The sequence below is a fragment of the Castor canadensis genome, chromosome 11, assembly GCF_047511655.1.
Source record: "Castor canadensis chromosome 11, mCasCan1.hap1v2, whole genome shotgun sequence".
Classification (NCBI taxonomy): Eukaryota; Metazoa; Chordata; class Mammalia; order Rodentia; family Castoridae; genus Castor; species Castor canadensis.
Genome location: NC_133396.1, coordinates 73,759,820 through 73,774,087, shown reverse-complemented (window position 1 = coordinate 73,774,087; position 14,268 = coordinate 73,759,820). Strand labels below are relative to the sequence as shown.

The window sequence follows — 14,268 nt, the reverse complement described above, 5'->3', positions numbered from 1 at the left end:
TTTCCCACTCTCGTTCTGCACCAGCTTCCATGATCCTCACTTTTTCTTGAAAACAAACCTTTATTCCTGTCTTTGGGTACTTAATATTTTTCTTTCCTCCTTATCACCTTCAGATCTTTCAACAGGTATTTTCTTAGTGAATCTCCCTTAGATAGTCTATTTTAAAGTTCTGCCCAACATCTCTGTCTGATTTTTCTCATTAAAATTATTTTTCAATTTTGTTTTTAAATGTCTCTCTTCATTGGAATGTTAGTTCCAGTGATGGTAGGAACTTTCATCTTATTTGTTCAGTTATAGTCTTTGCAGTAGTGTCTTCCTCATACTGTGCACTCTATAAATTATGTTGAAGAATGTATGAGTTAATTTATGTAGAAAATTTATAAAATAGGCATATTTAGTATACATAAAGATGTCTGTTGGATTTTCCTATATTCAATTAGCAAGGGATACATTTAGATATACTTGAAACAATTCTTAGCAAATAAAAACATCTTTACCTAAGATACTATGACTCATTCCTCCTCCAAATATAGGTTCTACTCTTCAACTGCTAGTTATCCAATCCATGCAATTTTCTCTTTTCAACTACTATGACATTTGGGATAAAAAGTCTTTTTAGTGAAAAATTTTAGAATAAAGTGAATGTGATAAACTAAAATAAGAGTCCCTGAGTTAATGTTTGAAGATATTTCTCATAAAAAAATTGACAAGTATTTTTAGATCTCAGTTTATAGAGCATGCCCATACATTTGCCTTTTGAAAAAGTATACTGTCAGTCTCCTGTTCTAACCTCATTGTCTGAGTTTGTTGCTTTCCATAAGCATCAGTGAAAATCACATGGAAAAGAAATATCTATAATTTTACATGCTATAAGGAATAAGAATTGGCCAAACAATTATAAAAATAAGAACTTTACATCCCCCTTCCTATGCTCAGTGTTCTTTGGACAGAGATGTGGCAAAGCTTTCTGACTGCATTTTCCATGGACAAGCAAGAGAGGTACCCTTATGTGGTCAATCTGCAATAGCTGTGTGACAGCAAAGGTGACAGACAATTTCTTATGACAGTTTTAGTATGTGTTTACTCAAGAATAATTTGCTTCCTGGCTCTGATTACATATAGAATGTGGTGGTGAATGCAACTGAATTCTGAACATGCTCCACATGTTCAGAATTGAACATTTTGAACTATTTGGCTTTCTTATGTATCTGTGCTTCTTTGAACAACCTCCCAAGAAAGAATGCCAATGTATTTCTTCTAAAAGTTGACAGCCATTGGAGAAGTTTTATTATTCATCATTGTAAATTCATTCATTCTATTCCTTTTTTTCCTTTCATAACACTAAGGATAGTTATGTTCACTGCCTCCTGTGTAGTGTAAAATCAGAGGAAAAATGAAGTTGTTCCCAAAAGCTATGTACAGTATTTCTTATACTTAGTAATTTTTGACTAAATGATCCTATGCCACAATAGATTTTGGCAGCCTTGAATAAATTTCATGTAATTCCTGAAAAATACTAATTGAAAGTATCTGCCTTTCACAAATGTAGTTAAAAGCTACCATTAATAACTTAAAACTGATTGAAATAGACAAGATCTGCTTAAAAATCAAACGCCCTAACAAATAATGTGTTATCTTGGCAAATGGGAATACACACATTTCAGATATGCTGTGGCATGTCACACACACACAAAAATTAGCTTTCAAAGTGCTATGTCAACACTAATTTCCACAGTTTTGTAATATCTCTAATCATAACCAATTACACTAGACAAAAACACCTGCTCTCCTTTCTGTTATTTGTTTGGAAAATTAGATTTAAAGTAGCATGACTACCATATAACTGGATATCCACCCTGGGGTAAAATATCCTCAAGTGTTCTCACGATGTCAGTGGTTGATGTAAACATAACTTTCTAAAGGGACTGAATATAATTCAAATGAACACATTTATATTACTTTTCTTAATAGATTTTCTTATTGAAAACTCAACTAAGATAAATATGAGTTTTTATTTATGAGGTAGACTTAAAGAGAAACTGAAGAATGAGTTGAAGCTACAGAATAGGTGGCTATTTGCATATGAAGTACTTTTTAGTCTATCATGTTCTCTTTGCTTAATGAATTTGAGTACTTTATGCTTCTCAAAATTTCTATGCAAAAATACATGTTCTAGCTTTTCTACATCAATGTAAAATACAGTGCTTTGGGTATAGGGACACTATAATCCTAACAGTTATTCTCAAGTTTAATTATTGCTTATTTAAAGCAAGTTATAGTTGGTGAAACGGGAGCAATTGGCAAGACTTTTGGTTTTTAATGTCCTATTTTATGCAAAATATAATTGACCCTCTCCATATAATGCTTTTGCAGAACATGGAACTAAAATGTTTAAATTTTAAAATCAGGTTGTCTCTTATTAGACCTGACTGACTCATTGCTATTTATCATGTCATAGAATCTTGTATAAATGAAAATGTGCCCCCAATGTATGCAATTTTAATAAATGCATATTTTTTAAGTTCCTATTCCATAAATAATTATTGAAAGCCTGAAAAGAGATGCTAGTTGTTTTTAAGAATCCATATTCAATCCTTATTAACTCTTTTGTGTGATCAAAAAATAATTTTTGATAAGAAACATTATAGCAAACTATATGCCAGTTAGAATGATGGAGAAAAAAAATTCTGTGGCTAAATACAATGAAAAGAAAGATCTTTCAAAAGGCAAAGGAATGGTGTCTAGTACACTGGAGACAGAAGGGCAGAATAGTATTCGTACTAGGAGTGCTAACAAAGGTAACAAATTTGAGCTTCACGGTGTACCAGGAACCAAGTGACTTCAAAGGTGTCAATCTGCTTAAGTCTTGTGACAACAGTCAAAGAGGTTTCCACCTTATAAGAAAGGAAGTTGTGGAGTGGAGGTGGAATAGGAGTCAGGGCTGCACAGAGGTAAGCAAACTCTGGAGCCAATACTCTTCTGTAGTGTATTATACTGTTTCAGTAGAAGCAGAGTGGCTGGCTTCATGTACTAGAGCTCAAGAGTATCAATCAGTACCTCTTTTCCTGAGAACAAGACTTAGTGTTTCTGTTATAATTGTCCATTTCCAAAGTTCCTGTTGTGTCCTGAGCAGGAATAACTGATGTTTCTGTTCTCTTCTAGGCTTATATGGCTGCTGAGAATTTACAAAGTGACACAGTAGGACTCTTTTTTAGTTGTTTTTTGTTTCAGATAGGGTCTGACTTTCTAGCCCAGACTGATCTTGAACTTGCAATCCTCCTGCCTCTGCATCCCAAGTGCTGGGATCACAGGTATGCACCACCAAGTCCAGCTCAAAGTAAGGTTTCTTAACATCTTGAAATAAAACTGAGTAATTGTCTTCCTTACTCTGGACACTGTGGTTGAATTATGTAACCTGAGACTGTATCAGCATTTCTGGTGGCCACATATGTGCTATGTTTTGAACAACAAAATCTATAATTTTATGTTTATAGTTATATCAAATTTCAGTTGGTTATTGTTCGTTTTAGTGCTGTTGAAGCCAAAAGATGCCAAAAGACAACTATTAAACTTATTTAGAATGGTAAAATTATTAAATGTACATATGTTCCTCTAAGTGAATATTTTAAGCAACATTTTGTGTGGAATTTTCATATACATAAATAGCAGATACTCCACCTAAGGCCCAAGGTCAGTTTTAGTCAGTTTTAACCACTATGGGTTATATGTTTTATCTATCATTCCCACTTTTTTATAGCAGAGGATATTTTTACCTTTAAATATTTTGTGCGCAATTGTGTATATAGAATGTTAAAAGGACATTAACTTACGTAATCACAATTATTGCTATCCCACAATAAAATTCCACAATAATTGTTTGACAAGGACTAATTAATACCCAGACAAAACTCTAATTTCCCTGTCAGTCTAAAAAAAGACGTTTTTTGTGGTACTGGGGTTGGAACTCAGGGCTTTGTGCTCCCAAAGCAGGTGCCCTACCACTTGAACCACCCCTCCAGTCCATTTTGCTCTGGTTATTTTGGAGTTGGGGTCTAGTGAGTTATATTACTGGACTGGCCTCAAACCAAGACCCTCCCTATCTCAGTAGCTAGGATTGCAGATGTAAGCCGCTGGCACCAAGCTGAAAAGAATTCTTTTTAATTCTTAAGAATCAGGATCAGAAGAAATGGTTCTACTCATTTTGTTAGGAGGTTATGTGCCTTCAGTATTCTTCACTCCTTCCTTCTTTGTTCTCCTTTTCAATTTGGTGTGATTTAACTTTTTGGAGAAATGAGAACAAACAGCTCACTGTTTGAATTTGAATGCTGGAGGCCCTATGGTGCCATTTACCTTGTTTCTGTATCATTTATTAATATCTTGAAAATCTAAATTGGTATCAAAGGTTTGATTAGAGGTTTGTAGTTTTTGACCAAAAGGTACAAAGGACTATCATAAATAATGCTGAATTGTTACTATTTAAGTTGACATTGTATCCTCAGATCATACACACACACACACACACACACACACACACACACACACACACACACACAAACATATACATATACAAGGTAAACAACTCTGACTGCAGAGTTTATGGTTGTCTAAAAAGAAAATAAAATATCAGTATTGCCTGTCACTGTGCAAGGGTCTCAGTAATTCTCCTAGGTTTACTATGAATTAATGCTGTTTTCCTTTAATCTTACACTTAAAGCAATTAATTTGTATATAAACAAAGACATCAATTTATTCATCTGTATATACATTTTAATTTTTTTGGATTCCACTTTCAGAAGTTGGAGACTGTATGCAGCTCAGCACACGTCTGAATTTCTACAGGGCTGAACTGAGACTCTAACAGATTCCAGGCGAATTTGGTCAGAAGAAAGTCGTCCATTGCTGTCTGAGTTTCATTGCTGGTGAAGAACAAGCTTCTGAGGGCTTCAAAGCCAGAACTCATGGTCTGTGTCTCTGCACTGTTCAACTGAACCTTGCTTTCCAGAGCCTGTGTGTGTCTAGTGGCAGAGGTTCCTTCTGTTTGTGTCCCTATGTCAGATGAATCAGTGCTCATGGAGAAGCTGGAATGTTTCACAACCCTGGCCAGGGGCAGAGGAGGGCTACTCTTTAAAAGAAGTTTAAGTCTGTCTGTGTCTGTGTGTCAAACATGTCCAGGCCTAACAAGTGGGAACTTCCTCTGCACCTGTAAGGCTGAGCTGAGGGATCTGTTAGTAAGAAGGAGTTAGTCTGGGTCTCTATGTCCAGTGATTCCAAGACCGGCTCAGTGTTCACGCTGCTAAGTTCACTCTCTTCCATTTGAGTCTGGATATTTGAGACTGAAAAGAACTCTTCTATATCAAAATCTAGCTGAGATTCTGGGGCAGGCCAGATAGGAGCTGGGTGTCAGTCCCAGGATTCATGTCAGACAAAATACTCAGCTTATCCAGTGTCTGACCAGGAAGGTTACTGGAAGGTTGACAAGATGTTTCCTAAGTCACTGAGTAAATCTGTGGTTTGGGTCTGGTTATTTGTCATGTTCTGTACACTGAAGTTTAAAATGAGTGCAGATATCTTGGTATCTTGATTTAAATCATTAGGGTCATTCTGAGGTAACAAACCACAAGTCACTGTGCTACTGGACTGCTGTTTATGATATTGTCTGTTTGAACATCACATGATGAGTGCACACTCAAAAATGTCTCTGCAAATTCCACCTTGGTTCATTGGTACTTGGGCATCTGTGGGGCTTTGTACCCCACTGGTTTGGGTTGCTCTGGAGATCCCACCTTGGGAACAAGTGTCTATAAACTCATCGGTATGAGCAGCTATGGAGGAAGTTACCTTAGAGCTGGGCGGAAATGGTTGGGTGTGGACACTAATGGGGAGAGACACTTGAGAATCAAAGGACAGACCAGTCTGGGAACAGGATAACAGGAAGGAGTAGGGGCCAAGCCACTGAGCAGAAGGTATCAAGTCTGGTGAGGCATAGGTCAGTTCCCGTCTGTATGTTGACTGAAAAAATGTCATTCTTTTGACATTTGTTCCCTAGTTCTTGCAAAGGAATTGGATTTTTACCTAAGTTCATTTGAACCCTTGTACTAATTGGCTCAACAACAGGATTGATAATTTTTGAAAGAGATAGGCTCTCCTGCAGAGAGCAAGCCTCTGACTCCGGCCAAGGATCAGAGTTCCTACTGACAAGGGCACTAAGTCAGCACCTGCGGAGTAGCCCTGATCCACACCTACCACCACCGGCTGGGCCGAAGAGTCGACTGTAGGCACAAAGACAGGCATGGGAGAAAATTGCATGACTGCAAGTTTGACCATAGCCACTTCAAGCTTTGGTAAAAGCAACTTCTGAGGGTATTTAGGAGGTGTTGTGACACTCTGCTTTCTGGCACTAGAACTGCAAGAGTCTTCAAAAGAGGATACTAGTTTTATTTCTGAAGTTCTTAGGTCTTGAGTGTCTGGCTGAGGCATTGGTTGGTTGCTCAATGATTCACTAATCTTACTGGAAAATTTCTGGCTCAGCAGGTAGTTTTCCATTTTCCATTTTTTACTAGGTGGATCACTGTGTTCTGTAGGGATCTCGTGGCCATTTCCATAGATGTGAGACTGCAAACCTGTTCTGCTGGCGTAGAGACCGCCACACATGCACTGGAAGATCTTGCCACAGTCTTCCGCGTGTCTTTTCAAATCCCATTCGGTACCATAGGAATTGCTGCACTTACTGCACTTATGCTTATTCTCGGCATGCATTTTCATAAAGTGCTGCCTTACAAGAGAAAACTGAGAAAAAAAACTCTATCAGGGCCTCTAGAGGATGCTTCAATTGCACAACCGTACAATTTTGGTATGGTTTTCAAATCTTTTCATACTGTTGGATTTACCATGCCATCCTGCAGGCGATGGCCCTTGAACGGGTGCATGTTGAGCACAGAGTTGTTGGGCAGGTTCTTGCACGGTGCACAGGGTGTTGGTCCGCACGGCCCGGGACAACTCGCTTACCGACAGCTGCTGCCTTTCAGCCTGGGTCCTGGAGGTCCCCATGGTCCCGAGGCGGCGGCAGCGGCTCCCTTCGTGGGCACCGGGACAGCTGGGGCAGCCGACTGACCCCGCCACCTCTGAGGACCACATTTTAATTTTATAATAGACAAGTATTTTAATTGAGGACTTGATTTTGCCAATGTCTAACAACTATTGAGCATCAACTCAAAAGTATTCAAAACTACTGAGTACTTTTCCTAATCCCTCACCTTTATGAACTCATGACTAATCATGTCTTCTTAGGCGGTAAATACTAATTTCTTCTTGAGTTGTCAGATGAATATGTCAGTCACAGTGAGGAAAAGGAGCTTTGAACATGATTGTTCAAATGGACTTGAACTGGGACTTGAACAAGCAACTTGATGCTTTAACGTACCAAATAATGCTACCTTTTCATAAGACCACCTGTTTAAGGAACAAAAGAGTAATGGTATTTTCTTTAATTTTTCTTAAAACAGACCAATTTGAAAAGACCCATGTATATATACATTGTACATATGATAAAATTGATGCCTGTACTGAGAAGGAAAGGAGAGGAAAAATTTTCAGTAGATAAAATAGAGAAAACTTAAATAATTCATCTGTTAACTCATTCCATAAAAAATTATTAGGCTTTTTGTTGTTGTTAACTTTCACATCTATTCATCATTTTCTTTCACCATTTTAAATCTGAAATTTTAGAGTGTTGAGATAAGAATAGAACAAAGGGCCATCCGTTGCCTTTTGTGGTTTCTCTGATTTGCACCTAAAGAAAATCAATTTCAATTATGTGAATGTCTGTGGTACTATTATCAGAATTAATGTAAAATATTCATTCTATTTTCATATTATGATCTCTTGATACTTGCTAAATTTTTAATAATTATACTAAACATTTTTGTCGTCTGTTTTTCTCACTCTCCCTCTTTTTCTTTTGCCATTTGCTGTCAATAAGATTGACTTATTCTGAGTTCAGATATCATATTTCAGGAAACTTGTTAGTATTTTCTCATATGAGTAGGAAAAATCATTTGAAGGATAGGGAAAGAAGCAATGAGTAGATTGCACTTTTGGGTTATTTTGATTTGTTAAAGCTTTCCATATATATATTTCAGTACTATAAAATATCCTAGTTGAGAACCCCAAATCCTGCATTGAACAGCATTTAAGACACACACTATACCACCCATCTGAGAAGAGCCCTTCAGCCATTCACAGTGCTGGTTGGTGAGGATGAGGGTCACCATTCTCAGTGTCTACTGGTCCTCAATGGACAGCTGTTTGCCACATCATTTTCCAATAAAATAAGTTCATTTGTAAGTGTATAAAATCTAGCAAGTAAACATCTGCATTTCCTTCTCTTTCTCCTTCAAGATACTACATCAGTTATTTTCATTATTTATCTATTTATTTTTGTGAGTAAGAAGTGGTTAAATGTTTTAGCTGGACATTTGGAAAGGTAAATTTGAAACAGAATTCAAAGACTACTCATAAACAGCTAGTGATTCTAAACTGTAACGAAACGGAATTCTGAAGACCTCAGGACTTCCTCATTCCTCCTAGAAGTGTCTCTCCTCTGCTACACGCTTATTTCACTGTAGTTGAAGCACAATCAAATATTGTGTAACAAGATTTTAGAGCCCATGAAAAAGAACAAGAAAATAAATTATTTTATGGGATATGTGTTTTAGAAAATATAAGGTATTAGAAAGGATGTAGTAGGATCTTCAATCACATCTCATAAGTACTGTCATTTTAATAACCATTTCCCAATAATCACAATCATTACAATAAAACTTTACAATGGCAGTGGTTATTAAATGGAGGATTTGTCAAAATTGCTTATTTGTAAACAAAAGATAGCACTTTCAAAAGCATCATTTGAATTAAGCACATATTTTGGACAAAAAATGAATTTCTACATCTGTAGACAGAAAAAAAAGCATTATATTCAATGATGACATATCATGCAGAACTGAAATTAAACTTGGAAAATGCAAACAAGACATCATTCACCATAGCACAACATAGTCAACCAAGGTGAAAATGCCACATAATGAAATTATATGTGAACTTCTGAGAACATCAGGCACATTGCCAAAGCTATAAAAAAAAACTCTGAAGAGGCAACCTCCTGCTGAATCTAACACAGAAGAGGCAGGAGTTGTGCCCTGCGCTGTTAATGGCAGACTGATTCTAGTAGAGCCAAGAGCACAGCAAAAGTGTTTTGCTACTTGAGGATGTAAAAAGAATGAAAATAGTGTATTAATATGAGAGATGAAACAAAAATATTTGTAAATATTCAGCCACACTAAAAGTTCCTAGAGTGTTATACAACTAAAAGCACAGATCTGGGAAAATTGTAGACTAAAAAGGCAGGTACTAGGTGCCTAACTTAGTGGTACAGAGTTTGCTTTGAATGTGTGAGGCCCTGGGTTCCATCTCCAGGACCACAAAAAAAAAAAAAAAAAAAAGCAAATCACATATTGCAGAAACCTGAAACAACCAATTCTGATGAATACCAAATGTTTTTTAAAATAAATTTGGAAGCAAATATTTTTGCAAACAAGTGTAGAAAATTGTATCACTACAGTTCCCCTAATTTTAAATATATGAAAATAAGGGCAAATCTGAATTAGTTTTGTTATAGAAAACTTGCAAATTTCATCAATAACTGCTTATTTAACTTCTAATTATCTGTTCAGCAATACTTTAGATAATATCTGGGAAAAGTAGGAATGGGAAGATTGAAAGACAAATCAGCACTTTCTTTGCGAATTACAAGTACCCATTGCACTAGAAATTCATAATCATGATAAATATATAATATAAAATAAAAAACTTGTAAGTATGGTAATAACTGCAAGAGGAGTTTTTAAAATGTACAAGCCTTCTGCACTGAAATAGCCAATGGAAATGGCATATGAACATAATACAGATAAACGGAACCAAAAGAACAGCACTAGTGGGGAGAATAATAAGGGGTTGGCAGTGAGGTGACAATGGTATTCAGTTTATATCTCCAACAGCCTGTGAATCCTCTTCAATTGTAAGTCCCATTACCAACTTAAATTCAGCATGTGTAGTACTGAATCCTACTGTCTTTTCAATATTTCTTCTGTGTCTGTGGATCCAGTTTTCATATACTTATACAATCTTGAATTCATTCATTTGTTCATTTGCATATTCATTGCCTAGATATGGATATAAATATTGTATTGGGTTGAATAATGTCTTCTTCCAAATTCATATCACCTAGAATTTCTGAATCTGGCTTTGTTTATAAGTAGGGTCTTTGCTGTTGTAATTAGTAAAGTTTATATGAGTTCATGCTAGGTTAGAATAGGCTGTAAATCCAAATATTTCTATCTTAATAAGAAGAAGATATGACAGAGAAACATATAGTGGAAAAAAGTCATGTCATGTGACAAATGAGGCAGAGCTTGAGGTGATGAATCTGCAAGTCATGAACACAAATACCACCAGCAACTAGCTGGAGGTAGGAAGAGATGTAGACAGATTCTTCCTTAGAGTCTTCAGAAGGAGTATAGCCCTGCCAGATGTCTAGACTTCAGAATGTTGAGAATAAGTTTTTTATTAGTCACTTAGTTTGTTATAATTACTTAAAGCAGGCCTACCATGGAAACCAGTAGATATCTAGGTATGGTAATACATAGATAGTGCTTTGTTTGGTCCAGTCACCAACATCCCAAAGATGGTGCAGCCTGAAATCATAATCTTCAGAAGCTAAGAGTCAAGTGTACAGAATCTGGAAATCACTTTGGAATCTTCTTCTGTTAGGACCGACAATCGCCAAGGGACCTGAGATTCCAGCACGCTGTTGCTGATAGAGCCAGACTATAAGACTTACCTGTCTTCTGACACTGAGCAAAGTTTCTATAGCTAGTCATGTAGGCAAGTAGGCCAAGACAATCACAACCTGGTGATGATTGCTGGATAATTGTTCACCCCAGGGAAGGAGACTTGCTTATTTGCTGGTCCTTATAATTCTTGCTGTTAGCTCAAATAGTGTCAGACTCTTCGCCTTCAATTTCTTATCTGTGATAAAAACCCAATCATATGTAAGACATCCATGGGGCCCTCTCACATATCCTTCTATAAACTTGAAGCAAGGGGAATTGATGCAGATATACTGATCAAACTTTTGTGTTATAAGTAATAAAATCCTTTGCTTGTCTTGTGTGTTCTTTAGACATCCATAATAGACAATAAGCTTGCATATTAGCTTGAAAGTGGAGTAAATTGTCAGAATTCCAGGTACCTTCTTCCTATTGAGCCAGTTACCGAATTTCATTATCTTAATATTTTCAATGTCTCCAAGTACATAGTATAAGTTAGTGAAATAGTTATTACTTATTGTTTACCTCATTCAGTACTAAGTAGTATTAAATAGTAGTACTAATATTAATGCTAAATATTAGTAATATCTACAAGTAATACTAACTATAAGTAGCACTAAGTATGATTTTATAATGTCACAAATTGGAATTTATTTTTCTTAAGTTTTCCCAAAAGTACCACAGTATCACTGAGCCAAAAGAAAAAACAACACATATATTCACTTAGCTGAGTGCTAAGTTCCCAGTGCAATAGTAAAGGCCCTCATAACCATATCTCAGGAATTGCTAAAATTTGTGTTACAGTGCCCATTTCTAAGTACTCTCTTCTAATTATTACCTACATATGCTTGCTTCAAAACTTAAAAAAAAAAACATTTCCCTTGTTCAGACAGCTGTATCAAAATCTGCCTATGTTCCACCCTTGTGTTAATGGGTAAGCTGGAGAGAGAACCTTCAAATCCTCTTCACTTCCTTCACTTCTTAGTGATCCTGAAGTCTTTAAAATATATGAATACTATATACAGTCTATCCCCTTATGTCTCCAAATGCATTTGGGAACTGATAGAAATAACTCACATTTTCATTCTTATAGTAGAGTAAAATTTACAGTGTATAAAAGTTCCTTAGTAAATATTTATTGACAATGAAAAGTACAACATTGAAATATTATGGTATTTAAATAAATTACTCCATTTTAAACAGCTTGAATCTATTTTAGAAAGCTCATTTATCTATATTATGCATTTAAGAAACAGACTTGAAACATAAAACATTATATATAACATTGTGGGTAGACAAATTGACACCATTTCACAGCTTATCAGAGGAAGCAGAGAAGTATAAAATTGATGAAAGAAGAGGAGAGAGGACTATGTTTCTCAAATGATTTGTCAATATTCTCTTAAACTTAACTCTACCTTATAAGAAAGCCAAAATTAGTGTTAATACTTAACTAAAATCGTTATAGATACACAATAAATCAGCTTCTTCAACATCATGAGAAAAAAAAATATTCCATTGAGTGCCGTGACGGTGACTAAGAAAATTAATTAGATCAGCATTCACAATGTACCCGGAGTCAGACAATCATGGAAATCAGAGCAGGATAGGACCTTGGAGATCACCTTGTTCAACACCTTCATTTGGCAGATGAGGAAATTGAAACCAGATTGTCAAGGATAATTTCCCAAGGTTGCACAGATAATTAGAAGTAGAACAAGGCCTCAAACATAAGTATTCCAACTCCTAACTAGGGTCCTTTCAACTGCATAAAGGTCATGCTGCTTCAAAGCATTAAAAACTAAAATAGAATTAAGAGCTTTGTCATGAAGTACTTTCTACAGAGATAAAAATGAGCATGTTTATGTATGGACATATATAATCTATAAATAGGTATGTAATACTTTGTTAAGATCTTCTAAGACATTTGCACATATTTTTGTTTTCTTTTAAAAATTCATTTAAAAACATATCTATTTCTCCTTGAAGAATATGTTGCACATTTCATTTTAACAATTATTAACAGGAAGTCTTTGCTGATAATGAATAAGCCTTAAGCAGTGGGACTGAGACAACTATTCAGAATATGTAATTGATTTTCTGAACAGTTCATTTGATTATATTGCAAGGAACTTGCTACATTTCCAGAAATGAATCTAACACTTGAAAATTAAAATCACAATGGGATGATATGGCAGAGGCTAAAATTTGTTTTTTAATATTCATCTTCCTTTCTTTGTATAGCAATGTACTTTTAAGCAGAGCACATGGCCAGTCAGCCAAAGGATAAATTTTCTTACCTGTTTTTGGTGTTAAAATAACCTAAAGCAGGGTGCATTTAGATGTCTGGCCACGGAAGATCATTTTGTTGAGTAAAGTAAATCAAGCTCAAAAAGCCAAATATCACATGTTCTTATTTATTTGTAGAACCTATACCTAAATCATAATAATGATGGTGATGATGGTACATGCCTGTGAAGTGGAGACTATCTGGTGGGGAAGGAGATAGGAAAGGAAAGGATACAGAGGAATGAAGATCATAGTATACTACTTATATAAATATATGAAGGCAAATGAAACCCACCAAACCATGTTTGAAAAAGGGGAGAGAAGGGGCATAATGAGAACATACAGGAGGGGGTGAACTTGTTCAAAATATACTGTACATGTGTGTGGAATTACCATGATGAAAACTCCTCATATTATTAATGTATGTTAATGTAAGAAGTAAAACAATTATATAAAGAAGCTCTGGTGTCTACAGTGTAATTGGTATGATATTGTTAGGCTTGGGGACCAAGCTATCATACAAGAGATGGACTTTTGCTTTTTTCTTTCTCTCCCTCACTGCTGCTGGAATGGAGTCACTATAGTGGTGTTTGAAGTTATTATCTTGTACCTTTAGATTAAAGCTATGTGGAGAAAATGGTTGAGCTATATGTAGAGGGAGCTGGACTCTCACACTAAGAAGCCAATATACCAACCCTGAAAGTCTTACCCAATTATTTACACAAGAGAGTTTATATATTTAGCATAAATATATACTTAACATGTCTAGGGTTGATTTGAATGGTGAACTTAAGTTTTTATATTTAAAGACAACAATATGAGCAGAATATTAAACAAAAGTAGATTCAACAATGAGACTTTGTCTTACTTCATGCTGATAGGAATTCTTCCAACCTAAGAACAATCTGAAAATACCATCATATCCTTTTGTGTTCTTCTGGATAACCCAGTGGAATATCTTGTTAATATACCTCAACTACCTTTATTTACTTATCTCTACTTTCCATGGCACAGTACACCTCAGAATTAAATCTTTTCATTTTCAGTCCATAGAAGATGCTCAGTGTCTTTGTCTTCACTATTTCAATTCTAAGAC

General features: G+C 35.7%; 1 protein-coding gene and 1 pseudogene across 4 annotated transcripts in view; both read right to left on the bottom strand.

Annotated features, from left to right (window-relative positions):
- Brinp3 (BMP/retinoic acid inducible neural specific 3) overlaps positions 1-14,268 on the bottom strand; it is a 425,930-nt gene that overhangs the window by 33,930 nt on the left and 377,732 nt on the right. The gene's annotated exons all lie outside the window — the stretch shown is intronic.
- Positions 4,518-7,692, bottom strand: LOC109679342 (ATM interactor pseudogene; annotated as a pseudogene).